Raw genomic sequence first — 14,416 nt, forward strand, 5'->3', positions numbered from 1 at the left:
AATTTCAACTATGATTGCTATGAGAAAGCACAGAAGATAATTTGCTTTGCAATTAACCTGGTAGTTCAACTGCGTACAGACAACGTGCTTCATATGAAAATAATTACTGAGCCACAAGTACCTATTAAATAATGGAAAAAGTATCAGTTTATTATAATTAATTTTATTCAACAATCTAGGAAGTTCAGTCATCAGCAGTTTCCAGTGCTGTTTCAGGTGCGGTGGGAAAACTGGAAATCTTGTTGGCGTTGTTAGCGCAGCAAACTTTGTAGATAAGATACACGCAGATTTTGAAAGCACTTGTGAAGGGAATCTCTCTAAAACTGACCTTACTGGTTTCGTTCTCAGCAGAGTGACCTAACCAGGTCACTCAAAATGGCTTTTTTGCTCCTTATGTTAGTACCTGCTGTCTTCTCACAATTGACTCACGCCCATGGAGGCACCAGGGCCCTTGGAGCCACCCACTCCTGTAGTCTTCTCCTCACATCCATTACGTTCCTTCACAACTCCCCGTGGTCCCAGAGGGACTTCAGTAGTTTCTTGTCAGCACACTTCAGCCCCCACAGCCAGGTCCTTCCTTACTGCCGCAGCCCACACTCCACAGCTGCCACCTACCCCAGCTGAAAGAAAACTGCTTCAGAAAAGAAATGTTTCTGAGCCTACTTGGTATCCAAACGCAATGAATGCAATCAAAGGTGGATCAGGGGAAATTTAACTTACAACACATGTATTTTATACCATAAAACAAATACATCAAGCAAAGTAGGTATCTGAAGTGTAAAACCTGCAGAATTATTCTTCAAGTCATAAAATAAACATGTTAATTCTAGAAGAGCAGATAAATAAGAGAAAGTTGGAAGTTTATAGGAAATACAAATGATTAAATAGAAAGAAAATTGTTTTTAAAAAAGTATAGTCAATTAACCAACAGGAGATAATTAAAAGCTGACAATTGTATTCAAGGACAAAAATAGAGATACTATAATAACACTAAAAGGCCCATACATTTTAGATCTTAAAAATTAAGAGGTTAAATTTTGCAAAATTATACTTGCATAGTCTTCGAGATTAAATTAATAGTTAGAAAGGAGGAGTCACTTACCAAGATAGGTCTAAAAACTAATAAAAGCCATAAGATCCATAACAGTGGAGGAAATAGAGATGGCAACCATTTCATTTACTTTTAAATGACCCATTTCAAATACTTTTAAAGGTGAATGTTACCAAATTTTGAAGGAAGAAATAACTGTTTTAATAGGTTGAGAGAATAAAAAAGACGGAACATTTCTAAATTCAATATTTAAGCCTGTAAAACTCAAATACCAAAACTAGATGGGTATTAAAAAGATCACAGAATACTTTCACTTATGAACACAGATGCACAGATATTAAATAAAACATTAATAAACTGAACGTAGAAGTTCACTGAAAGAAATAAAAGTCCCATATAAAACATATCCCATACTCATATGGGCTTTATACAAAGGATGGGCTCAACTTACAAACCTTTCAGCAGATTTATAAAGAAAAAGTCATCTCAGTAAATAGTGATTTTTAAAAACATAGCTTTCATCCCTTTAACAAAATCGACTTCCCATTTTGCAAGCAATAAAAGCGGTCATCACTAACTAGATACAGAGTATCAGTAACTAAGGGTAAAACCATATTTAATGAGATGACAGTTCTGATAATTTATAAAAGACCATAATTCTTTAAAAGTAGAAAATAAAGATAATATAAACTCATTATGGAAAATTTGAGAAAATATAGAAAAATTTAAGATAAAGAATATTTGATTACCTTCAATATCAAATCTCATGCATTTCCTTCCCAATCTGCACTGCATTTATCCTTTATAAACTGAATTGCAATTATATAGTACATACACATTTGTTCTTTGAATATTAAAAAATACATTTGCATTTTACAAAATCTAGAGATACAAAGGGTGTGAAACAAGAAATGAATATCTTTTATAATGCCATCTTTAAAACGTAATCTAACTCTTTGGTGAATTTATATTTTGTTTTTGCTCTAGGCTTTCTTTTATCCCATCGCTGACCTCCTATTATATAAAATAACCCTAAACATAATTAACAAAAGAACACAGACCCTGAATATAAAAAGAGCTTAAGGGGGAAATACATATGGACAATAGAATTGTGACTGTACTCTTAGTTTTACCCAATTGAAACAAAAGTTTCTTACTTAGTTCATTCAATATGAGTAAAATACATACAAATTTTTTCAAGATTTTTTTATGCTAAGGAGCCACTTTCAGTAAATAAGCTCTGTTTAGATGAGAGAAAAGAAGAACGAGACTCTTTCAGAGTTGCAGCACATGCTGCAGTACACTGCACAGAGGTTAAAGGACTTAAGTCTACAGCAGCCAGAAGTGGGCCTGCCCAGAGCTCTTCTCTCACAGCCCTCAGGCCCCTGTGGAATTGCCCTCAGTTGAAGACGTAGGCCTTAACAAAGATTGAATCCCATTTCCAGAACAGCCTGTGTTCAGTGGCCAGTCCACATGGGAGTATAAAGGGGATCCTGCTGCTTGATTACAAAATACCAAAGGCCACTTGGTTGTAGCCTGTGTTGAACTTGACTTGGAGTCAGCACCGTATCTTTCAGTAATTACGTTTCAACCTATCTCCTCTGCCCAGTCTTCCCTGTGCTCCTTTCCATAAGACTTGACCCAACAACACTCCCTGCCTCCAGCTTTGCAGTTCACCCACTGTTCTCAGGCCCCATAAGCACAGCTGGTTGGGTTAGGGTTATGGTCAGGTGTGGTAAGTAAGTCATCTGACTGGTGAGAGTCCCTGTCTGGACTGCGGATGTCCCCCAGGGAAAAAGGCTACTGACACCCAAAAATGACTAGAACTGAAAGAGGGCTATTGTAGGGAGGGCCAAACAGTCTTGATTTACTCTGAACTGAAGAGTCCTTCTGAATTCGAAGATAACTGGTCCAAACTAGTTAAGAAAAGACAAGAATTTATGTCTTCTGCATTCTTAAACTTGTAGTTTTGAGTAATTCAACTGGAAGTCATCATCAAGTGCTATCTTACGAGAGGTGTATGAATTGTGTGTTTTATGATTTTCCATATACTGAATTGTATAGTAGTCTGTTATGAATTATGTTACTCTTAGAGTACCCTCCCCCCCAAAAATCGTACTCATCTTTGATTCTAGGATGATCAGAAGCAGACTGCTCAAAACAAATTGGGTAGAGAAAATAAGGAATTGTTGTCTGCAGAAATTTAAAAACACTTATAAGTCCAACTGAATTTATTCAGCTTTTTATTAGCATTATGTGCTAGCATTTCTAAATGAAAATCTTCTGTTGGTCTAGGTTAAAAACAATTGCTGAGGTCAATATTGAATTTTAACAATGTACGTAAGGTTGAAATTAGCACATTTGTAGTATAAATTAAAACTGAGAGAAAACGTTACTAAACCACTTATCTGATAGGAAATTTATGTCTAGAATATACGAATTCTCAAAACTTAACATTAAGAAAACCAGAAATCCAATTAGAAGATAAGTGAAAGACATGAAGAAACATGTCACTAAAAAGTAGTGAGAATCGCAAATAATCGCATGAAAAGATGTTAAGAAACGCTAACCATTAGAGCCACAAATAATGAGAATATAGGGAGACATCAGTATCTACCTAGTATAATAACTATCATAGAAAATAGTCACAATAATAAAACACTAATGAGTATGGAGAGAAAATGGATTTCTCATACATTTTATGAGATACATATGGTTTATTACTGTATTACTGAGATTTAAAAGGGACCCTGGTCAATAATTGGTATTTTAATGTTTTAAATGAATGAATATACTAAGAAAAATACTTCCCTGTTATGTATTTTGTAGGGCAGTGGGCATTTGGATGTCTGGATTATTTGATTAACTGCATCACTTATCGAACAATCATTGTCATCATCATTATTTTCAGCTCTTGCCTTTTAAAGTCTACTTTCAAGAGAAACCTTCAAGAATATTGAAGGGCTTGACTTTGTATTTTACATATTCATACATGTTTATGCAGCCTCATGTAATTATTTTTAATTTACTTATTTTAGTGACATTTTGAGGTAAATATTTTGAGTATAATGTATACAAGAAAAAAATAGACAAATCAAAATTATGCAGCCTCATTTCCAGTTGGTATTTATCTTAAGTATCTAAATCAGGGGAAGATAATGAGGAAAGTTCAGACTGCTCTGGGACCTGGGCTGTATCAGCTTTTCCATCTGCTCTGTGGTAAGGAAAATCTCCTTACCCTTCTTACACACTAGGTTGACAACAAGACTGAATTTTTAATGTTTTGTATTGTTTTCTCTTCCTTATTATCAAAGATGTTTGTTAGAGAGGCAGTGTGGGCCACAATTAATTTAAATTAGAAATACTTACCATTTCTAAGAGTTCTTAGATTACTGGGATTCTGGGTTACATGCTTTTTAACCAAAGTGCAAGATACCTACATGCCCTCTCCCTCCCCCAAAATACGGTTTCTAAAGCAGAATGTATAACTTCCAAGATATTTCATCTTAATAGAAAATTAGTCTCCAGTGTAAGACACATTATGACTCAATTAGCCTTCATCCCTAGCATTGGTCAGCATCTGAGCCTCACATGCTTTGTATATTGATTATATAGTAGAAGGTCCTATTTGAGCCCTTTTATCAATTCTTGCACTTTACTGGAGGTTTACTGAATTAACAAATGCATATCCAAATCTACTTATCCACTTCAAGCAAATCTAGATTAAACAAAACACTCTTTTAGGGTGGTGGTTTTTGAGGGAAAGTTATATAAAAAAAACAACCCAACTTAGTAAACATAGAATCAATAGTCTAAAATACTCTGCTATCTTTCAAAACCTGAATCAAACACTGGATTTGTGGTCAAATGGTACAATTGACCCGTACGACTTTATGACCTTACAGCATCAAGGTATCACTGGAAAATCTGAAACTCCAAGACAGCCTGGGACCACTTTCAAAATTTAACAACCTGGAACCTATTTGTATAATTCTAATTTTAGAAAATTATGAATTTATATAAAAGAGAAAGTGGTGCACTGTAATCCTAAATTTTATGCAGCAACTTAACTAGATTATAATTCTAATTGATTCAAACATTAAATGTTTTTGGAAAAGTATTTTCTAGATGCAGTTAACATACAATCAGTTGACTTTCAGTAGTTTATCACTGATAGTGTAAGTGACTGCACATTACTAGGTTAGTGGAAATTTCCTGAAGAACAAATTCTACCTTGAAACAGAAGTATTGGCTTCCACCTGAGAGGTTCCAGTTGGGCCTACAGATTTCAGACTTGCTATCCCATGCAATTACATATGCCAATTCCTTGAAGTAAATCCATGTGTGCACAAATCTATACCTCTATGTCTCTATCTGGGTATCTAGCTATGTCCCTATGTATCTATGTATTTACTATCCATCTATCTACCTGCTACTGTTTATCTGAAGAACCCTGACTGATATACCCATCACCCAGTTTAAGCAAGTATGAGTACAGGTGGAGTCTTATTTATTTCCACTCCCCTCCTCCAGGTCATCGTAATCTATCTCTCTATCTTCTATCTACTTTTGTATGTATATATGTACATATATATGACAAATGTTGGAAAAACGCAACCATGATGTCTATCACATTAGATTGCAATTATTCTGTAATATTCTCCAATATTCAGCTGGTGAGCAGCAGTGGTTTTTATGTTTGGATCTTTAGGTTCCTAGGATTAGAGGTGATATTGTGGGAGTTGGAAATATGGGAATAAGACAAAAAGCCACAGCAAAAGGCTCTAGGTCAGTAACCAGGGTTCAAGAGTAGTGTTGCTACCTTGTATCTATGTTACTAAATGGGATTCTGAAAGTTTTACTCAATGAAAGAGTTCTGTCATGAAAAAAAAAATAAAAATTACTAAGTAGGTAAAGAATAATGCTACTCAAAAGAGTAACATTAGTTCTAACTTTGTCAAACTAGAAAAAAGTACACATTAGAGTAGCCCTTTGGATGTTGCAATAGACATTTTAGCTTACAGAAGAAGCTCTGGTGTGAAGGACAGATTCTTACAGTGTTTAAAAACCTCACTTCTGATAACTTGGTACAGAAACTTAGAAAAGTGAGTTACTACTACTTGGTGCTACAGTACTTTTATCACATTTTTATCTATGTCATTGTTTTATTAACTTTAGTTGTTCTGTAAGAGGCATTTATGCAACAGGCTGAGGGGAGTTTGGAAGGAGTTGTTATGCAAGGTTTGGATAATAAAATAGAAAAGAAAAATTGCCATAGAATTCAGTGGGAGGCCTTCAGTGGACTTTCTTTTGAATAAAAGACTTCTTATTAAGCTTGAAGGAATCAGGAAAAAGCACTAAATGTATAATAAAAGCAGGTCATTCTCCCTACAATAACTATTTAAACATCAGCGATCCAAGCAAAATAACAGCAGGGAATAAGTGAGAAACTAAGATAAATTAATATTAAGAATTCAGAATTTTAAAGAATTAATAGTTATAACATATTCCAGAGTGTGAAGATCAGGGCTTGTTTAGTCATTCAAAGCAATGAAATTCCTTGATAGAACTTAAAAATATATCTAATTAAAAAACAACTCTTAAGACATTTACTTTCATATTTGTTAATTTATGTTTCCCCATTGTAAATGCTGTTGTTATGGCTACAGAACAGCTGCACTGATGTTATTAGAATTTCTCTTCTATTTTTTGTTTTATATAAAAAAATTTAAAACATAATAAAAGATATCAAAGTTTACGGTTGTAAATCAGAGGTCCAACCATCAGTCATCTTGGATTTTAAAAATGACTTGCTCCTATATTTACATTTAAATATTAAAATATTTTGCAATGTTAACAGGAGAAGAAGTCAGTGGGATTCTAAAATATTTTACTATTTATAAAATCTGTGTTTCTTAATAATACTGGTGGAAAACAGTCAAAAAACAAGACAGAAATGATATTTTGATGAGTGATTCTTTGAATTTCTTGAATTCATAAAAGTGTCTTCTGATGAAAAAAAACCCTGAAATAACTCAATCAAGGCCAAGGATTTCCTTTTAATGATCACCAACAATTTAATGAGAGTTGTTCTATGCATGCATATAAGCAAACAGTTGATCCAACTCATAGATGTCATAACATTCGCCCACAGAAGAAGCAACCTACGCTGCTTTGCCGTAGGACCGTGCATTCCTGCAATCTGCTCCACTTCTCTCAGTTCAATTGAGCATTAGCATTATGTGGAAAACACTTGATAAATCCTCAACATCAGTCACGACCCTCATCACCTCATCACAGTAATAAAGTTTTGTGTGACGAGGGCTGGAGTCCTATGTAGTACTTGACCAGTGATACCTCTCCAAGCTGGAGTTCCAAGGTTGAGTTTTCCAAGGTTACTACACCTTGTGTAGATTAAAGGTAACTTGAGAATGATAGATTTCAAACAGATATTCCGACAATTCAAAGTCTAGACCTATTAATATTTTGTGATGATTTTGCCTATTGACCTGCAGTGTCGATGTTTCCTACAGATCTTTAGTACATGCTTTAGCAGGTGCATAGTTAAATTAAATCTAAATTTTAAGACAAAAGCAATGCTCATTGTTGGGTAGGGACGACTTGAAAGAGCAAATAGAAGAGAAAGATCTTAAGTCTTTTGTCAGAAATTTAGTTTACACTTTGTAAATAGCGAAAGGTGAAGGTGGTGGAGGGAGGGCAGGGGTATGGGGAAAAATAAGAACCAAGACATATGATGGAAAGGTACAAGATCGTAATGATAAATGTAACTGTACTGTTTGCTTTAAATGTACCAATAAATTTAATGAGGGAAAAAAGGAATTTAGTTTACAAAGGTGAAATTCATGTTTAAAAAACCAATATAATAAAAATGGATAGTATCCATATTTTAAGTACTAGTAATTAAATACATATTCTTCTTCACTAAATAATCTGATGTGGCATTGTGAATATGAACCTTTGTAAGTATAACAGTTCCAAGCCTGAGCATTTAATCATATTTGAACTAGACTTGGTTTTGTCATGACAGAAGGTCCATCTCAGGGTCTAAATTCTTGTAAAAGTCAACAGGTAGCTATTACCATTACCAACATCAGAAAACCAGAAACTCAGACTATGAGAAAAATCTCTAATAAAACTCCCTACAATGTTAGAAAACAATGTAAAGCATTATTTTTGATTTTATAAAAAAATTGTTATACCATATTGTAAAAAATAATCTACATTCGAGGAATGTATTATTACTTGGCATCAGCAGTTGGAGATTTCTGTCCTTCCAGGGGTCTCAGTACTGCAATTTTGAACTTTACCCCTTTTGTAGAGAATGTGACATTTTAAGAAAGAATAGAAGAAAATATTTGAGGGAATTTGGGCCCTGAAATATAGGGCCCAAAAGACTAGGTGCATAACAATATATAATTATGCTTTGCCTGTGGGTGCTCTTCCACAGCTGAACAAGTTATGAAGAAATGACAAAGAGTTTTTCTTGGGTAAAAATTGACTAAGAAATATTGTCTATGTATGACTCTTCTAAGCTTGTACTAGATAATACCAAAACAAAACCTAATATTATCTTCTTCATGGTTAAGATTGAAAAGGATTGTCTTTCCTGTTTCCTATTTTAAACTCAGAATATTACTCCAAATCTTGTATTTATAACATACGAGAATGACACTAATCTTAAGACAATTCTGATGCTCCCCAAATTGAATTAACATTAATTCAACTTACATGTCAAAGTAAATGACTGTCACAACAGTTTCACGAAAGGTTACTGGGGATTCGTGAAGTCTTGTTATGACTCAATCAGGTAAAAGGAAGATTCTGGGAGCGCCAAGCTTACAGAAGCAAGTTTTGACTCTGTGAAGATGGAAATGATAAAGGACAGGGTGGTACATAGGAACCCTAAGTGGAATTAATTACTTGTGGAACACAAGAGAGAAGCTTGAAAGGAAGAGTAAACAGGGCAAGAAAGTATCTGTGGAGAAATTGGCCTGTAATCTGGGCTGAGGGGAAAAAAAAATCTGGGCCAAACTCATAGAAGAAAGAATATCTTAGAGAGCTTGAACCAAGATAACATACTAAATGTTTGGGGGAAAATGTTATATATTTATGGGTAATGAATCCAGTGTGTGGTGAATGCTGGAGGAGATAAATATTAAGTTAAATGTATTAGGAATCTTGCATAATATGCAAAAGAATTTAATCTTAACTCTGAAAAGAAATATTAGGGAAATTTAGAAGGGGAAGCTGAGGTCTAGATTTTACTTCTGGATTTAGACAGAAGTATGTATTAAAGAATGGCTTTAAAGGCAGAAAGACTAGCCAACAGGTATTTAGCTATACAAACCTCAATGGATTGATACAACCTATCCTTTAGTTCTTTAATCTCTTAGGATACGGTTCTGACAGTAATAGTCAAGGACACAATAAGCAAATTATCTAGCAACACACAATAAAGACAAAAATAGTTCCCTAAATATTCTAACTATAGCAATTTTTACAATATGACAGAAACAAAGTCTCAAATTCATTGTTTTATTTTAATGCTTAGTCACATATTGGTTAGGAGTTTCTTTTATGTAAATTCGAATCACGCAGAATAATGTATGAATCAAGGAAGATAATGTATTTTCTTCAATTTTGTCTTTTCAAAAATTACAATCACTCAATTGTCCCTAATCATAGCTATTACTTTCTAGTTCTATTTTTTTCCACAGAATTTACCAAGACATTGAGTAACTCTGCAATGTTTCATGGATGATGTGATGCTAAAACCAAACTTTTTAATGTCTCATTAGTTATTTGGGGGAAGAATTCAATTCAACATTCGGTCACTGAGAAGTTGCCAATGGTGTAGTTCTCTTTAGAGTGAGTGAAATTTGGAGTGAATACTTGGAGAGAAAGGCCTTACCCCACTGTCATCACGAAGTACCAAAGTGATGGAGAGAACTTAGGAGCATGCACAATCAATGCATAAGGTTGTAAAAATAAGACAAAGGATACCACACGAATCTAATAGTAGGAAAATGGATTATTTGGCAAGAGGAAAGTATTAACCAAGGTTTGGGGTAGCAATAGCACGGGAAACAGGGATGTTTGGAGTGCTGGCCCCACAAGAGAACCGTAATTGTTAAAATGGTCAATAAATCCTGAAGCATTCTTGAACACTATCAGTAGGCGTAGGAAAAATATGATTGATTATATGCAGTGTCTACAGGTTAAAAAACACTGTTTCTTCTAGAAAAAGGTAATGGGATAAAAAAATCACAGAGAGGAGTAGAAGCATGGAAAATAAATAAAGTAACATTTATCGAGCGCCTGTTAAGTTTCAGTTAATCACAATGCATAAACAATAATGAGGCAGGGATTTGGCTCAGTGGTTCTGCCACCTGCCTCACAAGTGCAAGATGCTGAGTTCGATCTCCGGTACCAAAACAAACAAACAAACAAACAAACAACAAACAAATAAAAATAATGAAATAAATGTCATATTAAGCAAGCTCTCCCCCTCATTTAGTTAACAAATGAAAAGACTGAAGTAAGGGACTGATGGATCTTGTTTAGCGTCATGCACATGGGAACAGGTATCCCCAGCTGGCACTGGGAGGTCTGCATGCTGTTAACAATCTGTCTTTGCACTAAATATCCCGCATGAAAGAGAATGATGACAACCACTCACCCGCTAACCTAAGAAACTAATAATTCTGCCGACCTTGAGAGAAAAAATAGGGGAAAAAAGGAAAGACAAAAGGAAAAAATAATTTCGGTGAAATTGCACAAGTTTCATTACTAATCTTCATGTTCACATTTGGACTTGCCTTTTTTCCTCTAAGTAGGTCAAGATTGTTTTCTCTCTCCTTGAGTTTGGGCTGGTCTTGTGACGTTCTTTGACTATTAGAAAATAACAAAGCAAAGATACAGAACCAGCCTCAGTGCCTGTCAATAGATGATTGAGTAAAGAAAATACGATATAGATATGCTATGGAGTACTATTCAGCCATAAAGAAAAAGTTTTACATCACAGTAAAGCGAATAGAATCAGAGATCTCTATGTTGAGTGAAATAAGCCAGACTAGGAAAGATAAGTATCAGATTTTCTCCTTAGTATGTGGAATCTAAACAAGATGACATGAAGGTAGGAGGAAAACTATTATTAGACAACAAGAAGGGAAAAATAAAGAGGGGAGAGAGGGAGGTATAAGAGAGAATGATGGACGACAGATCTGATCAAATTATATTGTACACATAGAAACACAACATTTTATAAAATTAATAGGCACTAATTAAAATATTTTCTTTAAAAAGGAAATTGGCAGAATGGTATGTGATTTCTGAACATATACAGTTTCCGTATTTGTCTTTCGGAAGCCATTCTACATAATTTTTGGGAAAAACTCATTTCTCAGTTAACTTACGATTAGGGCTTTCTGAGGCCTTAATAGTCCCATGATGTTGTGATGCTCAGGGGCAAGATTGCATCAGCTGAAGATAACCTGGTTCTTTGAGAACCAAGTAGTAATACAAAAAGAGAACAGTTTTCACCTGGGGAGGGACAAATTCCTTGTCAACTTATCTCATCCTTCCTACTGTTGTAGGAACGTTTTGCTCATCTCACTGTCCTTGTCCTTACGAACATAAGCTCCTCATGGACCTAAGATCCTCAACAGCATAACAGCCACCTCATCATAGGGTCACCGTTGTCCTCTGAGGCATCTGATACTTCCCATGAACCCACTGAAGAGTGGCCAGGTCAGAGTGTCTTTGTCTGCCCTGAGGCACTGACCTCCTGGCCCCCCATATACTTTGAAATTACGCATCTCCATTGTCTTTTGCCCTCGCTGTCCCCCTTTCTAGGCAGTCAGAGGACTGATGGACCACTGATATTTGTCCTCTCGGGATCCCACTATTATGTAAAGCAGCAAGATTTAAAAGAACAATGACAGACAGAGAGACAGAACTCTACATACATATCTTAGACAACTCTCAGCCATTCCACACTCCTCGGTTAAGGTACCAAGTACTTAAATAATGTCTTTTGGGATGTTCCAGCCTCAGCCACATTCCAAGTTGCTGTCAGCTACACAAATAACTCTAGCTTACATGATCTGAAAAGAAGAACCAAAGTCTGACAGTAAAATTATGGAAATAGTACACCCTTACCCTTTTTAACTTGGGGAAAATTTGGTATGCAGCAAAGACTAACTACTATAACTACTTTGGAGATCCTGAAGTGCAGAGAACAAATCATTAGGACAATATAGACAAAGAGGTAGAGTACTATCATTTTAGTTTTATTTTTCATTCAAACCCTTAAGCCTATACCTGACATCGAGAGTTCCTCTATTAAAATATAAATATTCCTTGGGAGCCACAGTTGGTTACTTAGCGAGGATTAGCTGACAATCAACAGAACGCTGACATGTGACAGAGGAGATACAGAGAGATGCTGTTGCAGCCTGACTCAGCAAAGGGAGTTAGCAAATTACCAGGGAGACTGTGACTTTGCAAAGCTGTGTCTCTTAGCACCACCATCACCTCCGCGATTCCATTCGCCGTACTCAACTTACTATGATTGACTTATAGCTACCTTCATTACGCAAATACCCTCCTAGGCAATATTTAGGGTGTTTTCCTATTCTCTTCATCATTGGCCTATTTTAAAGATAATGACACTGAACCTCAGTAGGTTTAATACCATGATTGAATCCTCAGTGTTTACAAGAGTCAGAGTGATAATTAGCATCCAATTCTGTCCAATGCCAAAGTCCCTGCCCTTTGTTTAAGTAATGCAGTATTTTATAATTTACAGGGCCCCCTCTTTTGAGAACAGCTAGTCAATTAAAAAAATTGGTAATTTTGAAAAATAATTAAGTTCTACAGAAAATTGATCCATGTCTGATAGTTATAGACTACATTAAAATTAATTTAAGATGAGAAGCAAATTTGTAAGTATTCTAACGTAAATATCAATTAAAAGTAAATAGTTTTTTCAAATCTGCCTGATCACTTTGAGCAGTAATAGTTTCGTGATAGCCATATTGGGTAATGAGATGATATAATTTTGTTTCTCACTGGTATTTCTCACTGTCCTATGTTGAAACTCCTTGTAGCATATTGGTTCTGAGATTTTCTCATGTTTATAGAAATCAAAGCAACAAAGTCTTGGCCATGCTTTGAGTGAGTGGTGGAACAGGACATGTGTAAAGAAATCAATGTAGGCGAAGACCTGGCATATAAAGGTACAAGATCCCAGTCATGAATGTAACTGTACTGTATACCTAGGATATACAAATAAACTCAATAAAAAGAAAAAGAAAGAAATCAATGTAGGAAGAAGTCAATGACGAAAACATAGGAAAGGGGAGGAAGAGGGAAAACCCAAAGACGTTGAAAAACATGCAACTTCTTATCTGTAAGATCAGCAAATGCATTTGACCTATTCATCCCGTTTTCAAGCATCTACTCACCTTGTGCCAGCCACTGATCTGTAGAGGGAATGGTAAATAAATAACATTATGTGATCCTCAGGAAAAGTAGACAGTGTGATTTATCAAGAAACAAAAGTATTATGGGAGATTTGATGGTGACCTACCTAATTCATTGGCTTCCTAAGATAGTATCTGTGACAGGTAAGCTTAATTATCAGTGTGATTGGATTATGAGACGGATCAGATCACGGTGACACTATACCTACCACTGGATCAATCTACTGTTGTTCTTAGCCAAAACGGCAGTTAGGTGGTGAGGCCCCGTTGGATGTGGGTCACTGGACACATCTCTGGAGGGGATCTGTCCCTGATTCTCTTCCTTGCCACCATGAAATAAGCAGCTTTGCCCCACTACACCTTTCCATGATGACATTCCTGCCTTGGAGTCAGCTATGAGGAAGAATAAACCCTTCCTCCCCCAAAGATAAATATAACCCATTGATTGCAAGCAAGTGCTAATAAAAAAGTCTTTAAACCCTTACTTTAAATTGTGTGCTTGGGATATTTGGTTCCAGTGAGGAAAACTTGACTTTATTTTCCATTCTGAGATGCAACTCCCATTAACTCTGCTCTGAATTTGACCTGTGGTTAAAAAATAGTTAATAATACAGTCTTCTTGTTGTTGTTATTGGCAGCATGAGGAGTAGAGAAAGAGCCCTTCGTGGAAGATTGCTTCATTGCTAAATGATGACTTTCCATGGAAAGTCTTATGAAATAATGTACCACTAAAAAAATACAGAATAACACAAATCAGTTCATTTCAGTTCCAAAGCTTAACTATTAAACCACCTTACAGTATTAGTTCGAGTCCACTTCTATTCCTTAATTCTGTGTGTTATACAGTGAGAGCTTTGTT

The 14,416-nt window shown here is 35.4% G+C and overlaps 2 protein-coding genes across 7 annotated transcripts in view; one reads left to right on the top strand and one right to left on the bottom strand.

Annotated features, from left to right (window-relative positions):
• LOC104854315 (immunoglobulin-binding protein 1) overlaps positions 1-14,416 on the top strand; it is a 563,742-nt gene that overhangs the window by 376,991 nt on the left and 172,335 nt on the right. Inside the window, exon 5 of one of the 6 annotated variants that reach the window (XR_004514657.1) lies at positions 14,196-14,267. The exons of the other annotated variants lie outside the window; for them this stretch is intronic. The gene's annotated coding sequence lies outside the window, so the exon portion shown is untranslated. Of the gene's footprint in view, positions 1-14,195; positions 14,268-14,416 lie in introns of those variants that run through there. 6 annotated transcript variants of the gene reach the window in all.
• The window catches only part of Kcnh8 (potassium voltage-gated channel subfamily H member 8), a 318,111-nt gene that overhangs the window by 152,178 nt on the left and 151,517 nt on the right, over positions 1-14,416 (bottom strand). The gene's annotated exons all lie outside the window — the stretch shown is intronic.

Source organism: Fukomys damarensis, unplaced genomic scaffold (assembly GCF_012274545.1).
Source record: "Fukomys damarensis isolate Sample0158 unplaced genomic scaffold, DMR_v1.0_HiC HiC_scaffold_28, whole genome shotgun sequence".
Taxonomy (NCBI): domain Eukaryota; kingdom Metazoa; phylum Chordata; class Mammalia; order Rodentia; family Bathyergidae; genus Fukomys; species Fukomys damarensis.